Source organism: Acinonyx jubatus, chromosome B1 (genome assembly GCF_027475565.1).
Source record: "Acinonyx jubatus isolate Ajub_Pintada_27869175 chromosome B1, VMU_Ajub_asm_v1.0, whole genome shotgun sequence".
Taxonomy (NCBI): Eukaryota; Metazoa; Chordata; class Mammalia; order Carnivora; family Felidae; genus Acinonyx; species Acinonyx jubatus.
Window position 1 is genome coordinate 134,166,313 of NC_069382.1, and position 23,539 is coordinate 134,189,851.

A 23,539-nucleotide genomic window follows, 5' to 3' on the forward strand; every position below is an offset into this window, starting at 1 on the left:
GTTTAGGTCCTTAAACAGACATTTCCTGATCCCAACACTAGGGGGGGTTAGGTACCTTAATTATCCTTGCTTCTAGCTTTCTATCTTTCCTACAAAGTGTTTATCAGCATTATGTAATTATGTCATCACATAAGAGATTATGTCTTTAATGTTTTTGTCTCACAGTAGATTATAAATTCCATTAAGGCAGGCACTGACTAGCCTGATGTAAAGTACATATTCATGAGTTGTGAATTCATGAATATGAGGAAGGTATAAGGCCAGGATTCCTGTCTTCTAAGAATTTAGAATAATGAGGGGAAAAAAAATCCAAGAAACACCTACTATATCCAGAAGTTAAAAAAATTAAAAAGCAGGGGCTCCTGGGTGGCTCAGTCGGTGAAGCAGCCATCTCTTGATTTTGGCTCAGGTCATGATCTCACCATTTGTGAGTTCAACTCTAAATCTCTATTCATATGAAGCTCACATTCTAACAAAATAATTGATGTTGGTTAGAAAAATTCCATAGGAGTAAAAATAACTTTGTACAATGGTGAAGGATTTAAGGAGAAAGAGGAACTCTAATAGGCGAGATGCAGATTTGTAGAAAAGAAAGAAGGAATGAAAGGGACTGTTATGGTCTGAATGCTTGTGTTCCCCCCCCCCTCCCCCATTCATATTTTAAAATCCTAAGCCCCAGGTGATGGTTGTAAGAGGTGGGGCCTTTGGATGCTAATTAAGTCATGAGAGCAAAGCCCTCAAGATTGGACTTAGCGCCCTTGTAAAAGAGACCCCAGAAAGTCAACTGCCATTGAGGCTACTATGAGAAGCCTTCATCAAACACCAAATATGCCAGCACCATGATCTTGGACTTTCTAGCCTCCAGAACTGTGAACAATAAGTGTTTGCTGTGAATAGACCACTTAGTTCATGATATTTTTGTTGGAGCAGCCCAAAGAGACAAAGACAGGCTATAAGAAAGTAAAATTCAGTAGAGAAAGCATGATTTTAGTGGGGAGTGGGGAAAAGGCTTAGGGCAGTGGAAGATTAGGTGGATCAGACAGTGATTTAGCAGCAAAGCAATCTGCTATTTTAGGAAATGCGTTAATTTGCGTCAGCTGCCTTAACAAAGTACCACAAACTGGGTGACTTAACAGAAAGTCATTGTCTCACAGTTCTGGAGGCTGAAGTCCATGCTCGGGAGGGCAGGAATGGATTTCTGAGGGCTGGGAGGAAGAATCTGCTTCTTTCCTCTCTCCTAGCTTCTTATGGATTGCCTGCAGTCTGGCATTCCTTGGCTTGTAGACACATCACAACATCTCTGCCCTCATGTTCACATGGTGTTCTCCCTGCATGCACGTCTGTCTCTTTACACGGCGGTCTCGTTACAAGAATAGCAGTCATACTGGAGTAGGGGGCCACCCTATGACGTAAGCAATGTCCTTACCTCTAAAAGTTGGTAATAAAAGCATTTACAATCTTCTGTAAAGTAGTGGTTTACAACCCTAACAGCTATCATAACTACATTTTTCAGAAATGACAATAGCTGGGCCCTACCAGCCTTCCTAGCATTTTCAGAGGATTTCCCAAAGTCTAATGGCCTTATATGTGAGGGTACCTCTTCTCTCTCAATCACCTCTTCATTTTTTTTTGTCTAGTAAGACGGGTATAGCACTGGGAATCAGGACCCCAAAGTTCCGGTTCCGACTCGGCTTCAGATTAGTATTTACAGTTCGTTACAGCATTATTAATTAATAGTTAAGATATGGAAATAACCTAATTATCCATCAAAGGGTGATTGGATAAAGAAAATGTGAAATGTATAGGAATATTATTCACCTTTTCAAAAAGGAGGAAATCCTGCCATTTGTGACAACATGAACGAAACTGAAAAACGCCATGGCAAGTGAGATAAGCCAGACATAGAAAGACAAATACTTCATGATCTAAATAATCATAATCATAGAGACACAGAGTACAATGGTGATTGACAGGGGTTAGGGAGTGGAGAAAATGGGGAGATGTTGATCAAAGAGTACAAACTTATAGTTATTCAAGCTGAGTAAGGTCTGTGGATCTAACATACAGCACAGTGACTATAGTTAATAATGCTGTATTGTATACTTCAAAATTTGCTAAGAAGGTAAATCCTAACTATTCTCACCACACACACAAAAAAGGTAACTATGCGGGGTGATGGACATGTTAACCAGCCTGATTGTGGTGATCATTTCACAAAGTGTACAGATATCAAAACATCAAGTTATATACCTTAAATATATACAATATCTTTCTGTCAATTATACTCCAATAAAGCTAAAAAGAGAATGAATCTAAATAAATATTACCCATAAAAAATAGTTTGTAGAAAATAACTATTTATGAATTTGGATGATTTGATTAATTGCTCTGGGCTTTTAGTTTCTGCATCAATAAAATGAGAAGGGACTAAATAATCTCTGAAGTTCCCTTTAATACTTGTATTATTTGATGCCTGCAACCAAGGAGAATGTTTAGTAAATCTGCATAAAATAAATAAGGTGAAGTGCTTTAGAACATGCCAGCCCAAAATATACTGCTTTAACATATTGATTATTTTGAGCTGAAGACATCTGAAAAACAGCAGAGGCAGAAAGAGCTCTCGAACCTACTCTTTCTACCAAAAAATAGGTCATAAAATTTCTCATGAGAGGGGCGCCTGGGTGGCTCGGTTGAGCGTCAAACTTTTTTTTTTTTTTTTACTTTTTTTTATTTGAGCGTTCAACTCTTTTTTTTTTTTTTTAAGTTTTATTTATTTATTAGAGATGGAGAGAGCACAAGTGCAGCAGGGTCAGAGAGAGAGAGAGAGACAGAATCGGAAGCAGGCTCCAAGCTGTCAGCACGGAGCCCAACACAGGGCTCGAACTCACAAACCGTGATCATGACCTGAGCTGAAGTCAGACGCTTAACCTACTAAGCCACTCAGGCACCCCTGAGCGTTCAACTCTTAATTGGAGTATCCAACTCTCACCCTGGGGTTATGATCCCAGGGTAGTGGATTGAGCCCATCCATGTCAGGCTCCACACTGCTTAGGATTTGCTCTCTCTCTTCCTCTCTCCCTCTCCCCATTCATGCTCTTGCTATCTCTCACTCTAAAATTTAAAAAAAAAAAAAAAAAAATTTTTTTTTAATTTCTCATGGGAAAAAGGGCCTCCTTGACCAGGAAGAGAACGAACTTTTTTCATTGATTTTTCTCCATTGTTTTTCTATTTTCTATTTCATTTATTGTTCTAGTTTTTATTATTTCATTCTTTCTACTAGCTTTGGGTTTAATGTGTTCTTCTTTCTCTACTTCTTTAAGTTGTGAATTATGTTGTTGATTTCAGATCCTTCTTGTCTTTTAATGTAAGTATTTATAGCTATAAATTTCCCCCTTAGCACTATTTTCAATGTGACCCATAGTAATGTTATGTCATGTTTTCATTTTCTTTTTTTTAACACTGATTTATTTTTTGAGAGACAGAGACAGAGCACGAGCAGAGGAGAGGCAGAGAGAGAGAGAGACACAGAATCTGAAGCAGGATCCAGACTCTGAGCTGTCAGCACAGAGCCTGATGTGGGGTTCAAACCACGAGATTATGATCTGAGCTGAAGTCAGACTGAACCACCCAGTCGCCCCTCATTTTTTTTTAAATGTTTATTTGGGGGGGGAGGGGCAGAGAGAGAGGGAGAGAGAATCCCAAGCAGGATCCCCACAGCCAGCACACAGCCTGACACAGGGCTTCATCCCACGAACCTGTGAGACCATGACCTGAGCCAAAATCAAGAGTCAGACACTTAACTGACAGAGCCATCCAGGCAGCCCCATGTTTTCATTGTCATCTCTAAGTATTTTCTAATTTCCCTTGTGATATTTTTCTCTGATTCATTGATTATTTAAAAGCATGCTGTTTAATTTCCATAGTTTTGTGAATTTTCGAGTTTCCCTTCTGTTATGGATGTCTTTAACTGCATCCCACTGTGGTTGGAGAAGATACTTTGTCTGGTACTTACCTTTTTAAATCTCTTGATTTTTAAGTGTGGCCTAACACATGGTCTTTCCTGGAAAATGTCCCGTGTGCACTTGAGCAGAATGTGCACACTGTAGTTACTAGGTGAAGCGTTCTGTACATGTCTGTTAGATCTACTTGGTTTATTGTGTGGTTTAAATCCTCTATTACCTCACTTATCTTTCATCTGGCTGTTTCATCCATTATTGTGAGAGGGTGTTGAAGTCTCCAGCTATTATTGTAGAACTGTCGATTTTTCGGCAGTTAATTTCTTGAATTAAAAAATTCAACACTATCCGTTTTTGCTTCTTGTGTTTTGCTGGTCTGTCATTGGGTGTGTAAACATTTATAATTGTTATATCTTCCTGCTGTGTTGAATTTCAATTCATATATGGGATTCTTCCTTGACTGTTGTAAACTTTTTTGATTTAAAGTCTATTTTGTCTGGTATTTATACAGCCACCCCTACTCTCTTTTGGTAACTATTTGCATCGAATATCTTTTTTCCCTCCTAGCTCCTGCAAGCTGTGTGTAAGCTGCTCCAGGAACATATGTCTATCTGGCTACTATGGGGCTGGGAATGGGACAGGGTAGCTGCCACTGTGCTAACAGCCGAAATTGACCGATTACTCCAGGTAGATGCTATCAGAACTGAATTAAATTGTAGGACATCTGGCTGGTATCAGAGAATTGCCTGATATGTGGAAAATCCACACATCCGGTAACAAAAGCATTACATATCAATAGTGAGAGTAAATGAGAAACACACAGGATGCGTGTATTTTACCTATCCATTTGAGTGTTATGGGTTGAATTTTGTCCCCCAAATTCATGTGTTAAAGTCCTAAGCTCCAGTATCTCAAAATGTGACTATATTTTGAAATAGGGAATTTAAAGAGGTAATTAAGGTTAAATGGGGTCATCAGGATAGACCTTAATCTAATATGAAAAGGAAATTTAAATGCAGACACACAGAGAAGAAGGACCAGGTGAAGACACAGGGAGAAGGTGGCCATCTGCAAACCAAGGAGAGAGGCCTCAGATGAAACCAATCTTACCAACACCATGATCTTAGACTTCCAGCCTCCAGAATTGTGAGGAAATATATTTCTGTGTTTAAGCCACCAAGTCTAGTATTTTGTTCTGGCAGGCCCTAACAAACTAGCCCTGCAAGCACAGACCATTTTGAAAATTTGGGAAACAGTCATAGAAAATAGCATAATTATGACAAAATTCTTTGAGTCTATCAATAAAACTCAACAATATATTGTAAGCTAATAACAGTCTATACTTGCGTGTGATTAAAACTTTTTTCTGATATATTGTTTAGATATTTTATAATTCCATTTCCATATTGTACTGTATTCTATGTAGTGACTTTATCTAAAGAAAATTTAGTGTAGGGGGTGCCTGAGTGGCTCAGCCCGTTAAGCGTCTGACTTCAGCTCAGGTCATGATCTCACAGTTCATGGGTTTGAGCCCCGGGTCAAGCTCTGCGCTGACAGCTCGGAGCCTGGAGCCTGCTTCGGGTCTCTCTCTTCTGCCCCTCCCCACCTCTCAAAAATAAATAAACATTAAAAATTTTTAAACAAAGAAAAGAAAATTTAGTGTATATTCAGAATGGAATATTATTCAGCCATAAAAAAGCAAATGAAGTTCCACCATTTGCAGCAATATGGATTAATCTTGAGGGCATTATGCTAAGTGAAATAAGTCAGACAGAGAAAGATAAATGCCATCTGATCTCACTTTTTGGACCACCTAGAAACGTTGAGCTCATAGAAACAGAGAATAGAATGGTGGTTGCTGGGCCTGGGCAGTGGGGGAAATGGGGTGATGCCAGTCAAAGGGTACAAACTTTCACAGTTATAAGATGAATAAGTTCTGGGAATCTCATGTATGACATCATGACTATAGTTAACAATACTGTATTGAATACTTGAGATTTGCTAAGAAAGAAGATCTTAAATGTTCTCACCACACACACATACAAAAAGTCAAATATGTGAGGTTATGGATGTGTTAATTAACTTTATTGTGGTAATCATTTTACAATATACATGTACATGAAATCACATTATATACCTTAAATTTATACAATTATATTTTTGATTATACTTCAGTAAAGCTGGGGACAAAAAGAATGACTTTGTTTTGACCTGTAAATGGTCAACATGAATATTTACATTGGATCACTGATGGGAATTTTAAAATAAAAAAGATTGGGGTGCCTGGGGCACCCCAGTGACTCGACTGGATAAATGACCAACTCTTGATCTCAGCTCAGGTCATGATCTCACAGTTCGTGAGTTTGAGCCCTGCATCAGGCTCTGTGCTGACAGTGCAGAGCCTGCTTGGGATTCTATCTCTCCCTCTGCCCCTCCTCCACTCACGCTGTCTCTCTCTCAAAATAAATAAATTAAAAACTTAAAAAAAAAAGATTGGGGTGCTTGGGTGGCTCGGTTGGTTAAGTGTCCAACTCTTGATTTCGGCTCAGGTCATAATCTCGTGGTTCATGGATTGAGCCCCATGTTGGGCTCTGCATTGATAGCTTGGAGCCTGCTTGGGATTCTCTCTTTCCTCTCTCTTTCTGCCCCCTGTCCCTTGCACACATTTGTGTGTGCGTGCATGCTCTCTTTCTCTCTCTCTCAAAATAAATAAATAAACATTTTTTTTAATAAAATAAAAAACACTGGCACAAATTGAAAATGGGATCTTTATGGCTCAGGAAGACCTTCATGGGTGACATGAGAAGGCAAGCACTCTGTCCATTTGGATCCTGAGAAGCAGACACAAAGACAAGGTTAGATGTTCAAGAGCCATACTGGGGAAAATATCTATGAATGATAGGGGAAAGACAGGTAAGTAAGGAGGGAGAGGCTTCACAATGTCATGCATGTCTGACACTTGGAAAAGGATAAAGGGAAGGAAGGAGAGTTGTAGAGGAGTCTCAGACTACAAGGCAAGCTAAAAAAAATCTCCACCAGGCTGATGGAGACTCTTTGAGCAAGTCCCCTGATAAAGGAATGTGGTTTCTCATAAGGATGGGCCTTCATTAGTACCTCCATCATGTGCACTGACTGTCTGGGAGCAGCCAGGGGCGGGGGGGGGGGGGGGGGAGGTGGCCACAGCTCTCATAGAAGCTGCAGGTGAAGGTTTTCAGCCAACTGTGTCCCCCAGTAGGTTCCCTGGAAGACCTGAGTGGAGCATATCCATGGCCATACACACTCAATTTCCTTTGAAGAAACTATAATTGGTGATAGGCTGTTAAGATAATTTATATTATCTTAGGTACCTGGGTGGCTCAGTCAGTTAAGCATCTGACTCTTGGTTTTAGCTCAGGTCATGATCTTACAGCTCATGAGTTTGAGCCCCACATCGGGCTCCACGTTGACAGAGGGAGCCTGCTTGGGATTCTCTCTCTCTCCTTCTCTCTTGCCCTTCCCCTGATCATTCTCTCTCCCTCTCTCTCTGTCTGTCTGTCTCTCTCTCTCTCAAAATAAACTTTTTTAAAAAAGATAAACTTGTATCTTCCTTTATGATACTCATTTATTTTCAGGCATATTTATTCAAAATTTGGCCCTTGTCATAATTGCAATCATTGCTTTCTATATTCTTGTTATGATCCTTTTTTTTGTTATGATCCTTTTTATGGGAAAAATAGACATATAAAAATGCGAATAAAGAGGTAAAAAAAGAAGCATGGTTTTCCTTGAAATGATTTGAGTTTGCATTAACCAACCACTTTTAAATGCCCCAACTATTGCTTCTCGGCCTTTTGGCTTAGATCAAGTGTAGTATCTGTTCTTACAGGTTTAATAAAATGTTGCAACTATTTTTTCTCTACATTTTGTTTATTGAGACACACTAATTAAAAGGCACAGAGGGCATGTTTACATGGACATTATAACAAAACATACACATTAAAAGTGTAGGAATGTGTTGCCTTCCTGCTAAACAGAATGTTCCTAAGCTTTTATATGTACAGAAGTAGTACAACTTAATGTCCTAAAGTACAAAAGATAATTTATAAAGTTATTTTACACTAAGTACTATTTTATTTTTTACTATGTAGTTCAACCCCCTCAAACTGTTTTGTATAATGACACACAGATACCTGTCCATGATGTAAGAAGTCTGCCTCAGATGTAAGGTGTTTGATGCTTGAACTGACACAGTGGGGTATAAACTGAAGTCATCCAATTTGATAGTCAGTCCTGCCAACATTCTGCAAGATTAATACAACTAAATTTGATTTCCTTTAACTGCAAGATTAAAAAGGGGGGAACCCCAAAAACATATTGTAACTTAAAAAAAAATCACAGCATCTTGGTTTTAGGAATTTTTTTTTCAACCTTTTTTTATTTATTTTTGGGACAGAGAGAGACAGAGCATGAACGGGGGAGGGGCAGAGAGAGAGGGAGACACAGAATCGGAAACCGGCTCCAAGCTCCGAGCCTTCAGCCCAGAGCCTGACGCGGGGCTCGAACTCACGGACCGTGAGATCGTGACCTGGCTGAAGTCGGACGCTTAACCGACTGCGCCACCCAGGCGCCCCAGGAACTTTTTTTTTTTTAACACAATGCTTTAAAAACATTAATGTGTGGCATAATGGTGTAAAGAGTATCTGTTTCCCTAACTTTTGGTTTCTACTTTACATACAGAGATAAAACATCCTGCTAAGAAATAAAAAGCACCTGTCTTAACGTGCAGAATCATTCCTGGGTTCCTACAGGGAGTACAGATAAATGCCTCCCTGAAAACACCACCAAGCTGATACAAGTGTTTTTTCAAAGAAAAAAAAAAGTGATGTCCATGTTTACAAAGTTGAACAAATCTGCACAATACTTGATTAAGAAATGAAAGGAGAAATTAAAAAAAAAAAGATACATTCTGCTTGTTCTGAAGGGGCATACTACCTAGTCCTAGCTGGTGGTTAGAATACAAACTGTATACAATTTAATATAAGACATAAACTGCAGTGAGCAACTAACACATCTTTCCCTATCATAGCATCAACAGGTTCTGATTGGGAAAGAGAGGGGAGGGGCATATCACATCCCGGTGCCTCCAGCATCTTCCAATTTAAAGCAATATATTTTGGCTGTTCTAAAGTACTTCTTGGCCCCTGAACAAGAGTCCCATGGCCTCTGTTTGTTAGGGGTCTGCCTGTTCACACACTTGACTTATCCACTGTCAGTTGAGGCCTTTTCTTACCAAAACAAAATTTGTATATTTTGGTTGTTGTTTTTTTTTTTTAAGTCAACTACAATGCTATGTTCTATCAGGATTAATATACTGAGTGATATTTACATCTCCAAATATCAGGTCACGATCTCTATTATATGTTGAAAGTAGAATCATAAATTATTATACGCTTTGCATATCAGAGCTGGTATCACCTTTCCCATAAAGAATGCTGCCTGAAATTAACATATTCTCAAAGGTAAAATGCATATTCTCCAAAATGCATTTTATTATGACAATGCATGTATTTACTCATAAAAACAATAAACACAGACAATTCTACACTAGCTCTCACAAATTCTAAATTTGTGGATTTAGGACTTCAGGTTAAAATCAGCCATCCAGCCATCCACCTTGTATGGGGAGAATAGTTCTGCTAGTGTTTAGAATAAAATGATTTCTTGGGATTAGAAACAGTAATGCTTTTTTTTTAATTTTGAAATGGGTTTTGCTTTTTTATGATTGGTTTTAATTCTGGCATTTCATCTTGCCAGCTACTATCCTGTTTAAGCAATGCTGTCAGCTAAAAGGAATTTCTGATTAAACTAAAGTGGTCCAGTGATAAATTACATACACACCCTACTTTGAATAATCCCAGCCAAATTGGAGAAAAATGCTGCTACACTATTATTAACTAATGTAATGAAATATCCCCATTTCGTGGTTTACTTTTTTAAAATTTTTTAATGTTTATTTATTTTTGAGAGAGAGAGAGACAGAGCACAAGCAGGGGAGGGGCAGGGAGCGAGAGACACAGAATCCAAAGCAGGCTCCAGGCTCTGAGCTGTCAGCACAGAGCCCAACGCAGAGTTTGAACTCAGGAACCGTGAGATCATGACCTGAGCTGAAGTCAGACGCTTAACCGACTGAGCCACCCAGGTGTCCCCATAGTTTACTCTTTGCTTTAATAAATTAAAAGTAAGTTGCTGGTAAATATTTACTTTAACCCCTTTTTTTAAATTTTATAATGCTGTCTATCAAGGTGGTGATGTGGGTAAGGCTTGGGGTAAGAAAGGCATGCCCTCTACGGGCCTCACTGCTATATTGAGAGGGCCAGCTAACGTCACAGGTGTTGGCAGGTTCACTGGAGACATGATCGTGACAGGGTGGGCTATATTCACTGGAGCAGTGACAGAGGTGAGAAGGTTGACTAGGGTAGTGAATGTTAAAGGAGAGGTCATGGATAATGGGCTGGTTATAGTTACAGGGTGCGATCTGTTCGTTGGGCTGGTTATGGTAACTGCACTTGAAACATTTACTGGATGCTTCATGCTCGTTGCCGCTGCCACTGTGATTGGGTTTGACATCGCCCCAGGTGACACGCAGGACATTACATTGAATGGAGCAGTGAGAGTCACAGGTGTCATAGCAGCCACGGAGGTCAGGCACGGGTTGGCAGCTTCTTGCTTGCTTGCTTTGACAGCTTCTTCCCCCAGTTTCAGTGTCCCCACCTGCTTCCCTGGTCATCTATCACATGTTGTTGTTGCCGCTGCTGCTGCTTCTGGCTGCCGGTCTCCACTCATGCATGCATGTTCTACTGATGCCTTGTTCACATGTATTACAGCTGATACCTTGGCTCTGCCCGTGTGTCTTTAAGTGGCTGGTGATGTATGCTGCACTCAGAAGCTTCCCACAGACGTTACACCGTACCTTGCCTTCGTGGTGCCCCGTGTGTGTCCGCAGTCTGTCTTTGGTGGCCAAGGCAACAGGGCACGTCTCGAGAAGCCTTTCCCACAGACACTGCCAGTATGGGGTTTGGTGCTGCCTCCTTCATGAGACCTCACATGAGAAGTCATCGGCCCTTTCTCTTGAAGCGCTGATTGCAAACAGGACACTCGAAGGGCTTTTGGTCCGAATGGAAGAGCCTGTGCCGGTTGAGGTGGTACACATCCCGGAAGGCCTTCCCACACATCTGGCAGGCATGGTTCTTGGCAGGCTTACTGGGTTTCTTGACGGCCGGGGCCACAGCCATAGCTGTGCTCCTCGCACTGCCGCTGGGGTTGGTGCCCGAGGAAGACGCAGTGACTGTTGATAGAATGCCAGCAATGGTTGAGACCAACGAAGTTCTGCTGCTGTCCCCGGCGATGGTGGAGATGAGGGGAACCACATAGTGGGAGTTTTCTTTGACCGGGACACCAGCTTGATCCCTGTGTGGCAGGACTCGTGGTGCCTCGGATGATAGCTGTCCCTGAAAGCTTTACTGCAGTCAGTGCACACAAATGAAGTTTGGGATGTTTCTTTTTTAATCCTGATGGCATCCTTTCATGTTTCTGGTGCCACTTGAGGTTTCTGAGTTATGGAGATTGGAAGCAATGGTTTCTGATCAGGGGGCTCTGCAGCAGGGCTCTGGAGGGGCAGCAAGCCATTCTGTGCTGCCTGCTTGTGGCGATGGGAGGCTTCATGGGCTGTCATTTTACAATTTCAGATGTCTGTGGCAGCATAAAGTATTTTTACGGAATTGCTGAAGCTCACTCACACACACGGGTCACACCAGGTCTCTGCTTCTTGAGTGAAATGCTGTAGAATGCCTCGACCACCACGGGAATCACTTTCTCAGGATTCTTAGGATCCCCACATTTCTACATGAAGCCTTCTCTTTTTTTATAGAATTTTTTTAAATGTTCATTTTTGAGAGAGAGAGAGAGCAAGAGCAGAAGAGGGACAGAGGATCTGAAGCAGGCTCTGTGCCGAGAGGCACGAGCCGGATGTGGGGCTCAAACTCACGAACCGTGAGATCATGAGCTGAGCCCAAGTAGGACATTCAACCAACTGAGCCACCCAGGCGCCCCATTACATGAAGTCTTCTAACAGGGGAACTGGGTTTCCCCAACTTGTTCTCTGAGGAAGAGACAGAGTAAAATAATAACCATCGCCTGCCTTCAGTTAAGTGATTAAAAAAAAAAAAAAAAAAAAAGAACTTCTGGGTAGACTTTTGACTAGTATCACCAAACCAAAGCTTTAATTTTATCTCCCATCTCTTTCAACTTTTTTTTTTAAGTTTACTTATTCATTTTTTGAGAGGGACAGAGAGAGTGAGCAGGGGAGGGGCAGAGAGAGAGGAAGAGAGACGATCCCAAGCAGGCTCTGCACTGTCAGCGTGGAGCCCAACGTGGGGCTTGAACTCATGAAACATGAGATTGTGACTTGAGCCGAAACGTAGAATCAGATGCTTAACCAACTGAGCCACCCAGGCACCCCCCCCCCATACATCTTTTTCAACTTTAAGGCTTTTTTTTTTTAATTTTTTTAACGTTTATTTATTTTTGAGACAGAGAGAGACGGAGCATGAGCAGGGGAGGGGCAGAGAGAGAGGGAGACACAGAATCCGAAACAGGCTCCAGGCTCCGAGCTGTCAGCACCGAGCCCGAAGCGGGGCTCGAACTCATGGACCATGAGATCGTGACCTGAGCCGAAGTCGGAAGCCTAACGGACCGAGCCACCCAGGTGCCCCTTTAAGGCTTTTTTAATCCTGCGCAAGCTTTCCTTTTTCTGGGGTTGGCGAAAAACAAAACAGAAATGCTATTTCATCACCCAGGGTGGTAGGATGTAGCAACGTGAAATCTCCAGTGCCAGAGGGCACAAAAAATTGTACTGAAACAAATCAGCATCAGTGAGTCACACCTTGAATGTCTTGTTAGGAGAATCCATCAAACATCTTAACAGCTGTAGCTTTTGCTTTCCACCAGGTTATCTGGAAAGCAAGCAGGTATTAAATTGTTTTAAAATATAAATTCAATAGTATGCTCTAGGAAAAAAAAAAACAAGAGAATTTAACACTCCCATTTCTCCAGGAAAATCTACTTAAGACTGAAGCTGAGTGAGTCTATTCATACCTTTCCATAGAAAAGACTGAAATAGTCTCTTTACCCATTCAGCTATCATGGGTTCTAAATTATTTTTCCAACAATTTTCACTGCACACATCGCCAAGCCCAGGATCAAATATTAGCTTTCACACTTCTCCAGCAGGTGGAAAAAAAGATTTTAATTGCTGGAAAAAATTAAATAATAGAAAACCTAATTAATGAGTTGATCAATAAATGCTTGGCACGTGTTTTATCCAGGAAAAGAATTAACACAAGTATTCCAAAAGATTGTTCATCTAGCTTTCCAAAAATAAGTTATAGGTTTTTCTTTTACATAAAGATCTCAAAAATATGGAACGCTTCTCGAATTTGCGTGTTATCCTTGCGCAGAGGGCATGCTAATCTTCTCTGTATCATTCCAATTTTAGTATATGTGCTGCCGGAGTGAGCCCTACAACTATTTAATAGAGATGAATATTATTGGATCCCAATTTCAGTAAGCAAGTACATCCCTCTGAAGCATCAAGTCTCTAACTAACATGATTCTAATAGAGCAGCTGAACTGCTTTTCTTATACTGTTATCTTCTATATTCTGGTATTGAACTACTAGGTCAATATGGTATATTATTCACGAAATTGTTATAGTGCAGAGGGCATAAATCTTTTTCTCTTATTCAAGTAAGATACCTACTAGTTTTCACAGGAATTCCAAACATAGAATGAGACTATACCTCATTACGGGTTTATTTCCCTAGAAGAAAAACTGTAATGTTACTGTTGATTACTTCATAGACCAATGTGTAGATGAATTCCCCCATTTCAAAAATATACATCAATATAATATTATTATTAAAATATACATCGGGGCGCCTGGGTGGCTCAGTTGGATGAGTGTCTGACTTTGGCTCAGGTCATGATCTCGTGGTTGAGAGTTCGAGCCCCACGTCAGGCTCTGTGCTGACAGCTCGGAGCCTGGAGCCTGCTTCAGATTCTGTGTCTCCCTCTCTCTCTGCCCCTCCCCTGCTCATTGCTCTGTCTTGCTCTGTCTCAAAAATAAAGACAAACATTTTTTAATAAAATATACATTAATCCGTTAGTTTTGTCCTTTCTGTACTCTAGTATTTATTTACTTGTTTTCTCATTTCCCTGACATAATTATACATAGAGTTCAATAAAAGAAAAGTTTCAGTGTTTGCATTTCTTTTCTGGACTTTATCATTATTCATTTTATTTTGTTACCATTACTGAAAATAACTTTGTTGTAGAGAAGAAAGAAAGTAAAAAAAAAAACCAATATGCTTGTTCCAGGTGTCAAATACACTAGACTCACCACTGGAAGGCTATACTCTGGGGTAGGTTATTTCCTCAGCCTGGCAATCCCAGACTCAAATATTAGGTCTACCAGCCTCAAAATATTAATTTCAGAAAAATTAATTTACAAATTGGCTTTGCTTAGGTCACGTCACAGAATAATTCAGAGATCTTTCACATAAGTAGCATATTAGGAATTTACTTTTGTTTACAATCAAACAAAGGTAAAAAAAAAACAAGAAGAAAAATGATAGTCTAGGAAAATAGGGGTTCTGTTTTCTTTCACCGAAGTCTCTGATTGACTGGAAGTTACCCTTGAGAGCCCATCATGGAGTCTGCCCTAGAGCATGCTACTGGGTCCCAGGGAAAACAATTTCAGTTGCTTGCAGACTCTTTTGGACAGTGGTTCTCCAAAGTTAGCAGGTTCTAGGAAAGGTTGTTAAAATACTGAGTGCTGTACTGATTCCTTAGGTTTGAGGTGAGGCTGGAGAATTTGCATGTCTAACAGCTTCCCAGATACTCTTCCTCTGGGAACCACACTTTGAGACCATTGCCATGAGAGTCTTAGCTATAGTGTATCACGTCTGCCTTTGCTCTCCTGTTGACAGCTCTATCTAGTTAAACCAAAAGTGCATCATTTTCTTCATCAGAAATTCTAGTTACCCCCTTTTGGTTACTGTCAGCTCTCAAAGGAACAGAGGTGTACATAAGGACTGCTTTTTGACACAGTATTTTCAGTTGGATTTAACCTTGAGATAATGGCTGCATAGCAACACTTAAACACCTATATATCAGACAATGGGGAAAGACAAAAAGATCAATGCAATCATGAATATCATACGAAATATTTAGAACCCACTTTTACATTCAATTCTTTAGTCAGCCTAGAACTATCCAATTTGGGTCATAGTCATGGTTAAATTATGTATCACAGATTTTTGTTCAAGAACTTGCAGTTAGGTGAAACAAAAAATCCTTGTATAAACCAGTGACATGCAGTGTCTCAGACCATTCCTGGTAATTTATTAACCTAATAAAATAAAGAAACTGGTGGGTTTGTTTTTGAGTATTTGGAGTCTAACTGATCACTGATGTGTGTTGGGTTCACTGAAAGCCAACACTGGGATGGAATTTTGCCTATAGGGCATTTATTAGGGATGAACACTTGGGAGGTAGATAGGAGTAGGATTAAGCAGAAGGTGAAAACGAATGGTCATGCAGACCTTGCAAAACCTTGGCCAAACCACAGGGAGCTCTGGGGCATATGGGACTCATCAAACTTAACCTTCTTTGGGCCAAAATGGCCAGGTCTTTATACCCCTGCAAGATCGGTTAGATGTTGACCGTGAGGTGATTTCTGGAGCTAAGGCAAACCTTGGCAGCTGAGAGTAAATCCTGTTCACCAGAATCATGCCCAAATTACACCCTGCATTTTGATGAGGTAAACGCAGGGAGAAATGTCCCAGAGATTCTCATTAAGTAGACAAATGTGCAGTTTAAGGTAACTTGAAGGTATCAGTTGCTGCCTTGATTTAGTTGGTGTGATTGTTGAGGACACGTGCCCTAAATGGAGTTAAACAAATCACATAATGGGTTCTATATGACTTTGTGAGAAAATAATAAGATAATAGCTTCCATTATCAGCCCCACATCTCTTTTATATTCTTGATGTCTTCTGGGTTTCTTCAGGCCCCTGGAAGATAACAGTTATAGCAGTTAATTATTGGAGGCCTAGGGTATAATTAAGGCATGTAGATGTATTGGGACTGATAATATTCTAGAAGGTTCCAGTGTCAATTAATCCAATAGTTGGAAAGTCCAATGGTTAGAAAGTCCAGTGGTTGGAAAGAATTGCAGTCATTCAATTATTTGAGAATGATATTTAGGGATTTTAAAGCTCATTGCCAGATCATGGATCTTGATCCAAGTCCTTATACCAAGGACTATAAAAACTCTCAGCACAAATGATTCCAATCCAAAGTCATACACTAAGAGCCTTGACCAAACTTTAGCATGGTTCTGAGCAGACTAAGGCCATGTCCCTGGGATGACTGCCCCTCCCCCTACCTTGCATTTCTGAGGGGAAGAGCTCAAGACTGCCAAAAGAACTTGCTATTTGTTTCAGTCAATATCTGATGATAGGCCCCTGACCTTCCTTTCTTGGAGCACTTACTAAAAAGGGCTTACAATCATAAATCCTTCCTCTGCCCCTTTGAGATATATTTGTATTTCCTATGACCAAGAGTGTCTTTCCCAAGGACCAAAAAACCATACCTTTGAAATGTAATAATGAGAAAGGATAGGGTCTTTGCCTCCAGTCTTTTGGGGGAGGGTAGAAGCCTAATTTTGATAGATGCTAGTTAGCAGAACCAGATGGTCTAATCACATTTACATCGACCAACTCTGTTGCCCTTTTTATGTAATTTTTCACTTCTCTGACTCTGCTTAAGCCTATACTTGCTCCCCCTTCTCTCATCCCTCATACTCCCTTTAATATGCCCTATCATCTCTGCACAAATTGGAATGGACCTCACTTCTTTCCCCTATGGCAGTAGTTACTAAATAAAAGCTGCTTTTACCACTTTAACAAATGTCCAGCTTTGTTTATCTTTGACAATACCCAATGGTATCTTATTGATATATTGATCATTTGGAGATAGCTTTCTACTTATGGAAGCCTTCTACTTAGGGGAGACCACTTAATGAACCTCAGCATCAGATCTCCAGTGGAACTGGATATCTGGAATCCCAAACACATCACGCTGGTGATGTGGACTGAATTGTGTCCACCCAAAATGCTTATGTTGAAGCCCTTACCAACAGAACCTCAAACTGTGACTATATTTGCAGGTAGGGTCTTTAAAGAGGTAATTAAGTTAAAATGAGGTCATTAGGGTGGGCCCTAACCCAAGCAACTGATGTCTTCATAAGAAGAGGAAATTTTGATATACAAGAAGATATCAGGGATACTTATGCACAGAGGAAAGACCACGTGAAGACACAGTGGACTGAATTGTGTCCACCCAAAATGCTTATGTTGAAGCCCTTACCAACAGAACCTCAAACTGTGACTATATTTGCAGGTAGGGTCTTTAAAGAGGTAATTAAGTTAAAATGAGGTCATTAGGGTGGGCCCTAACCCAAGCAACTGATGTCTTCATAAGAAGAGGAAATTTTGATATACAAGAAGATATCAGGGATACTTATGCACAGAGGAAAGACCACGTGAAGACACAGAGACACAGCGAGAAGGAAGCCATCTGCAAGCCAAGGAGAGAGGTCTCAAAAAAAAAAAAAAAATCTTGCTGGTACCTTGATCTTGAACTTGTAGCTTCAGAACTGTGAGAAATAAATTTCTGTTATTTAAGCCACAAGGTCTGTGGTGTTTTGATATGGTAGTCCTAGAAAACTAATACAGCTGGAAAGCATATTTCCACAAGAGTATGCATTGGAACTTAGGAAACCTATTTAAGGTTGAAATTTCCTTTCTAGTATGTTCTAAGGCTGACTTCTATTGGTGTCTCTTCTTATATCTTATGATGGTACATGAGGGAGGAGTATGTCTAGAAATGCTCCTTTTGGAAATGTATCTCATACATGTTGGACATATACTGTGAAAATGGTATTTTGAAAATACTTGACAATATTAGAAATGTACCAGGAGGAATCTGTCATAGTAGGAGTCAAGCCAAGCTTCATGAGAACTTCCTATAAAATTTTCATATGGTGACAGTTTATGAGGATTTTGAGGTAAAGATTGTATTATTATTATTATGCTGGAGTAAAACTTTAAATGAAGGAAGATTATGATTTTTGAAAAATTCAGACTATTCTCTTATAATAGATCATCTCATTTTATTTTCTTAGAGTTTGGGGAATGATATGCACAATGACATTTCTGAAAGTCTCTTCCTCAGTTCCTTAAGTATTTCACCTGTAGAATAGGGTGTTTAAAAATTATTATTAATAGAATATATTAAAGGAATCCCTTATGTTGGAAAAACAAATGTGTGTGTGTATATATGTGTGTGTGTGTGTGTATATATATATATATGTATATATATATATATATACATATATATATATATATTTCACAAAATGTAGAACATGGCAGAAAAATTTCAATATGACCAGAAAATTTACAAACTATTATTTAAACATACTCAAAGATTTGCAATTTGGGTAACTGGAGGAGATCTATTTATAAATTTTTAAAATAGTTCTTAAAGTGGAGATTCCAGGGGCACCTGGGTGGCTCAGTCGGTTAAGCGTCCGACTTCATCTCAGGTCATGATCTCGCGGTCGGTGAGTTTAAGCCCCGCGTCGGGCTCTGTGCTGACTGCTCAGAGCCTGGAGCCTGTTTCAGATTCTGTGTCTCCCTCTCTCTCTGACCCTCCCCCGTTCATGCTCTGTCTCTCTCTGTCTAAAATAAATAAATGTTAAAAAAAAAATTTAAAAAAAAGTGGAGATTCCAAAGTTGCTCTATTTTTCAGGTTTTCCTGAGTTATCATATGCTAATGATGGAAAAAAGCAAAGCAAAATCAGGTAAAAGTATTTTTCAACAACAGTTCAATATTGTTTGAACCAATTTGTCCCTGTCATTGTGGGCTATTTCTTACAGCATTTAGTTGTCCTGTTTTTTAAGTTTTCTTTAATCTAGAACAGTTTCTCAAACTTTGTGTTCCATGCCTTTGACATTTATGAAGAGTACAGGTCAGTTATTTTATAAAATGTTCTTCAATTTGAGTTTGTCTGAAGTTTCCTCATGGTAAAATTCAGATTATGCACTTTTGGCAAGAATATCACAGACAGGATGTTCTCTTCTTGGAGCATCACGTCATGAGGCATCTGATCTTGATTTGTCTCTTTATTGGTGATGTTAACTTTCATTTTTTGGTTAAGGTGATGTTTGTGAAGGTATATTTCCTCCAGCCATCCATAAAAATCTTTGGGGAAGATACTTGGAGACTACATTAATAGCCTATTACTCAAACATTGCCCAGTGGTGGTATCAGTTGCCAGTAATTGCTTTTTTTTTTTTTTTTTTTGAGAGAGAGAAAGAGCATGTGAGCAGGGGAGGGGCAAAGGGAGAGGGAGAGAGAGAATCTTAAACAGGCTCCACACCCAGAGCAGAACCCAACAGGGGGCCTCATCTCACTACCCTGAGATCATGGCATGAGCAGAAATCAAGAGACCGAGGCTTAAGCAACTGAGCCAGTCAGGCCCCCCTGTTGCCTGTATTGAGGAGGAGGAGGAGGAGAAGGAGGAGGAGAGTTCCCAAAAGAGATTTTCTAATTTCATAATTTCTTCTACATTTATTAGTTGATATTTTACTGAAAGTAAGAGCTTCCTCTTACCCTAATTATTTATTCATTCATTCATTTATATCAGTATGAACTCAAATATTCTTGCTTTATTTAACGGGACATAATCCATTATTATTGCTATTTTAAAACTCAAATTGCCTCAGATTTGGTTAGTATCACCCTTTTCCACCTGACTCTTAGGCCAAGGTGACATGTTTACATCATTCTTTGAGCCCATCTTTACTATCTGGCACCCCCCAAAAAAAATTAGTGAAGAAAGGCAACAATTATCATTTTTTAAAGTCTTTTTAAAAACAATACTATTGTTTGTGTGAATCTAGTGTTTAAACTTTTGGTAAATGATCTCTATTATGGTTCCATGCAGCCAGTGGCATTAGTGATTAGTCATAACTAATAATTGCCTCTAATTCCAAATAATGTTTTTTTATCATAACATAGGGAGGTGTTCCTAAACATGATGCCTTAGAAAGATTAAAGACATGAATGGAAGTTTTAAATACAAAGCTTTCAATTTTCTGTATTAAAATTAAAAATTAAAAACCATCTGAGAAGAAAACACTTTCAATATTTGACAGACAAAACTTAATATCTTTAATGTATAAACACTCTTTAGAAAAATTTTTTTAATGTTTATTCATTTTTGAGAGACAGAGAGAGACAGAGAATGAGCGGGGAAGGAGCAGAGAGAAAGGGAGACACAAAATCTGAAGCAGAATCTCCAGGCTCTGAGCTGTCAGCACAGAGACCGATGCTGGGCTCAAAAACACAAACTGCGAGATCGTGACCTGAGCCAAAGTCGGACGTTCAACCGACTGAGCCACCCAGGAGCCCCTATAAATGCTCTTTTAAATCAATAAGATGTAAGCAACAATAGATAAAGAGCAAATATACATTGATGTAATTCATGAGAGAACAAATAAAAATGGCCAAATAATGTCTCAGCATCATGAGCAAGCAAACTACCTATCATAACAATTGAAACTACCTAAGAGAAAATTTTTGACATATAACCTTGGCAAAGATTCCAGTTAGTGACAATTTATTTTTTCAAGGTAGTCATTTCTCATGGAATTATAAATTACAACAGTTTTACTCTAGGACAATTTGATGGTGTAAAGTAAAAACCTTAGCAGATTTTTGGTTTTACAGTACTAAGTTTAGAGGCCTTTTTTAGGCAACAAACCTGAGCAATGAAAACCTGAGTAAAGTAAAAGTGCCCACAGTGACCCCCAGGCTGAATACAAACAAGCCGTTAGGCAACCCACCTCAAAATGTCCATAAACCCTAGCTGACCAAAAAAGGAAAATTCTATTCGTTCCCATACCTCCCATCCTTCCCCTGTCAACTATAGCCCCGCACCACTGCCTCCTGGCAGACAGTCTCTTTGCTGCCCTGCCCACTGCTTCCTTGCAGTGTGTTCAATAAACTTCTATCTCCTTTGTTCTGCCTTGGGTGAACTCTTTCATCTCCTGGATGACTGCCTCCACCCGACTGGATTGCCCCACACTAAGTAGGAAAAGTGTTCCCCGTAGGAAAAGTGTTCCCCAGTCAGTTCAACAGAGTAAATTTTATTTTATTTTTTTCAATTTTTTTTAACGTTTATTTATTTTTGAGACAGAGAGAGACAGAGCATGAATGGGGGGAGGGTCAGAGAGAGAGGGACCACAGAATCGGAAGCAGGCTCCAAGCTGTCAGCACAGAACCCGAAGCGGGGCTCGAACCCGTGAATCATGAGATCATGACCTGAGCCGAAGTCGGACACTCAACCGACTGAGCCACCCAGGCGCCCCTCAACAGAGTACATTTTAAAGATTTTATTGGCTTTATTCAAAGATGCATAAATCGGGCAGCATTCAATCTAGCAGACAGAAAGGAGCTCCAAGGAGCTGTACAGAATGAAAGACTTTAATAGGCAGAAGGGAGCAGAAACAAGGAAGTTATACTAGACAAAAAAATGTTGATTATTGCCAGATTGCTTTCCTTTAGGGGGATGGCAGAGCTCTATCAGGCAGCTTACCTAACTAGAGCTAATTAGGCATTAATGTAAGATTCCATCTCTGGGAGAGAAGAAACTCTAAGTTAAGTCTCAGTTTGGTGGCATGGGACTTTGCAGAAGTGACTCCACTTTAGGCCTGTTGTCCTGTTTTTACCAGTATCTATCCCTCTAAAGCATTCAGATAAAGGAGGCAAAACCTCTTCACATAAAGCCTGTTTGAACATTACAATTTTCACTCAAACTTTCACCTTAATCTTATCAACTCTTACATTTCTATATTCTCTCAATCTAATTGTAGCCCCTGGTAGGGCTTCACCAACAGTTGTTGATACCACCATGCATGCATCTCCTGTGTCCAGAAATCTTGGAAACTTCTTTTCTTCATCTTCTGACCATTTTACCTACTCCTGAGTGTTAGGCTTTGGGTCCCCAGCCAAGGGACCCTGCCCTTTTGTCAAACTTTATTTTGCTTAATCTGCCTATTGCCCCGGGTGATCATAGGCCAGGTTTCTCATTGTATTCTTTGCCTTCCAACTTTTTAAATTCCTCCAAGTTGGGGTAAATAGAGCAAACTCGTTTGGGGCATTTTAATGTTGGGGAACCAGCAGGGGGTTCATTTGGTCCACCCAAACTTCAATAGTGCTATAGTAAGTACACTTTTCAACCCCATCAATGTCCGTTTTATTTATCTTATTTGTTAATAACCATCTAAAGATTTCCACCTTACTGGGAGAGTTCTTTGACTCTTCTCTGTTCCCTTCCCCATTTCCTTGTCAGCTAATTTAATTTTTTTTTGTTTAATTAGTCTCTGGAAGACCCATGAGAGGAAGCCCAGGAAACAAATTTGGTAAGACTTCTCAGACATTTGCTTGCTTTTGCCCAGGGAAATCCCATTCTTAAGGAGTTTTAGTGGAGGTTTCATTACTTAGGCAAGATTGATCAAATCACTGGCCGTTCACAGTTAATCTCTAGTTAATCTCTAGTTCCTGTCACCTAAGAGGTCTGGAGTGGAGCTAAAAATTCCAATCTAATTAAGGCTTGGTCTTTCTGGCAACTAGTTCCCATCCTTGTGCTATCCAGCTCCCCCAACCCTAGATCACATTAGCAAAAAGATACTTTTATCACTTTGGAGACTCCAAGAGTTATAGGAGCATTGTTCCTGGATGCAGGGACAAAGACCAAACATATTTTTTATTATACCGTTGCCATCCTGATACATGTGAAGTAGTATCTCTTTGTGGTTTTGATTTTCATTTCTCTAACGATTAGTGGTGGTAAGCATCTTTTTGTATGCCTATTGGTCATCTGTATATCTTATTTGGAGAAATGTTTATTCAAGTTCTTTGCTCATTTTTTAATTGGGTTATTTTACTGTTGTTGAGTTCTTCCTTATATATATTCAGGATACTAATCTCTTATTACATATATGGTTTCCAAATATTTCTCCCATTCTGTGGGTTGCCTTTTCACTCTCTTAATAGTGCTTTTTTTTTTTTTTAACATTTATTCAGTTTTGAAAGACAGAGAGCGTGAGCAGGTGAGGGGCAGAGAGAGAGAGGGAGACACAGAATCAGAAGCAGGCTCCAGGCTCTGCACTATATCAGCACAGAGCCTGATGCAGGACTCAAATTCACAAACCATGAGATCATGACCCAAGCCAAAGTAGGATGCTTAAACGACTGAGCTCCCAGGCACCCCTTGATAGCGTTCTTTGATGGACAAATGTTTTTAATTTGTGAAATGCAATTTCTATATTTTTTCCTTTAGTGTCTGTGCCTTTGGTATCATCCACAGCATCATTGCTGAATCTGACATCATGAAGCTTTCCCCCTATGTTTTCTTCT

At 39.8% G+C, this 23,539-nt stretch overlaps 2 non-coding genes and 1 pseudogene across 2 annotated transcripts; 1 reads left to right on the top strand and 2 right to left on the bottom strand.

Moving 5' to 3' along the window:
- The first annotated feature begins 7,770 nt into the window (after window positions 1-7,770).
- LOC113600981 (U2 spliceosomal RNA) lies at window positions 7,771-7,959 on the top strand. The gene has a single exon (XR_003422110.1). It is a non-coding gene; the product is annotated as a U2 spliceosomal RNA (small nuclear RNA).
- A 2,174-nt stretch (window positions 7,960-10,133) lies between these two features.
- LOC106987080 (vascular endothelial zinc finger 1-like) lies at window positions 10,134-11,679 on the bottom strand (annotated as a pseudogene).
- A 1,726-nt stretch (window positions 11,680-13,405) lies between these two features.
- On the bottom strand, window positions 13,406-13,512 carry LOC113601033 (U6 spliceosomal RNA). Its single transcript, XR_003422164.1, has one exon. It is a non-coding gene; the product is annotated as a U6 spliceosomal RNA (small nuclear RNA).
- Between the last annotated feature and the right edge of the window lie 10,027 nt (window positions 13,513-23,539).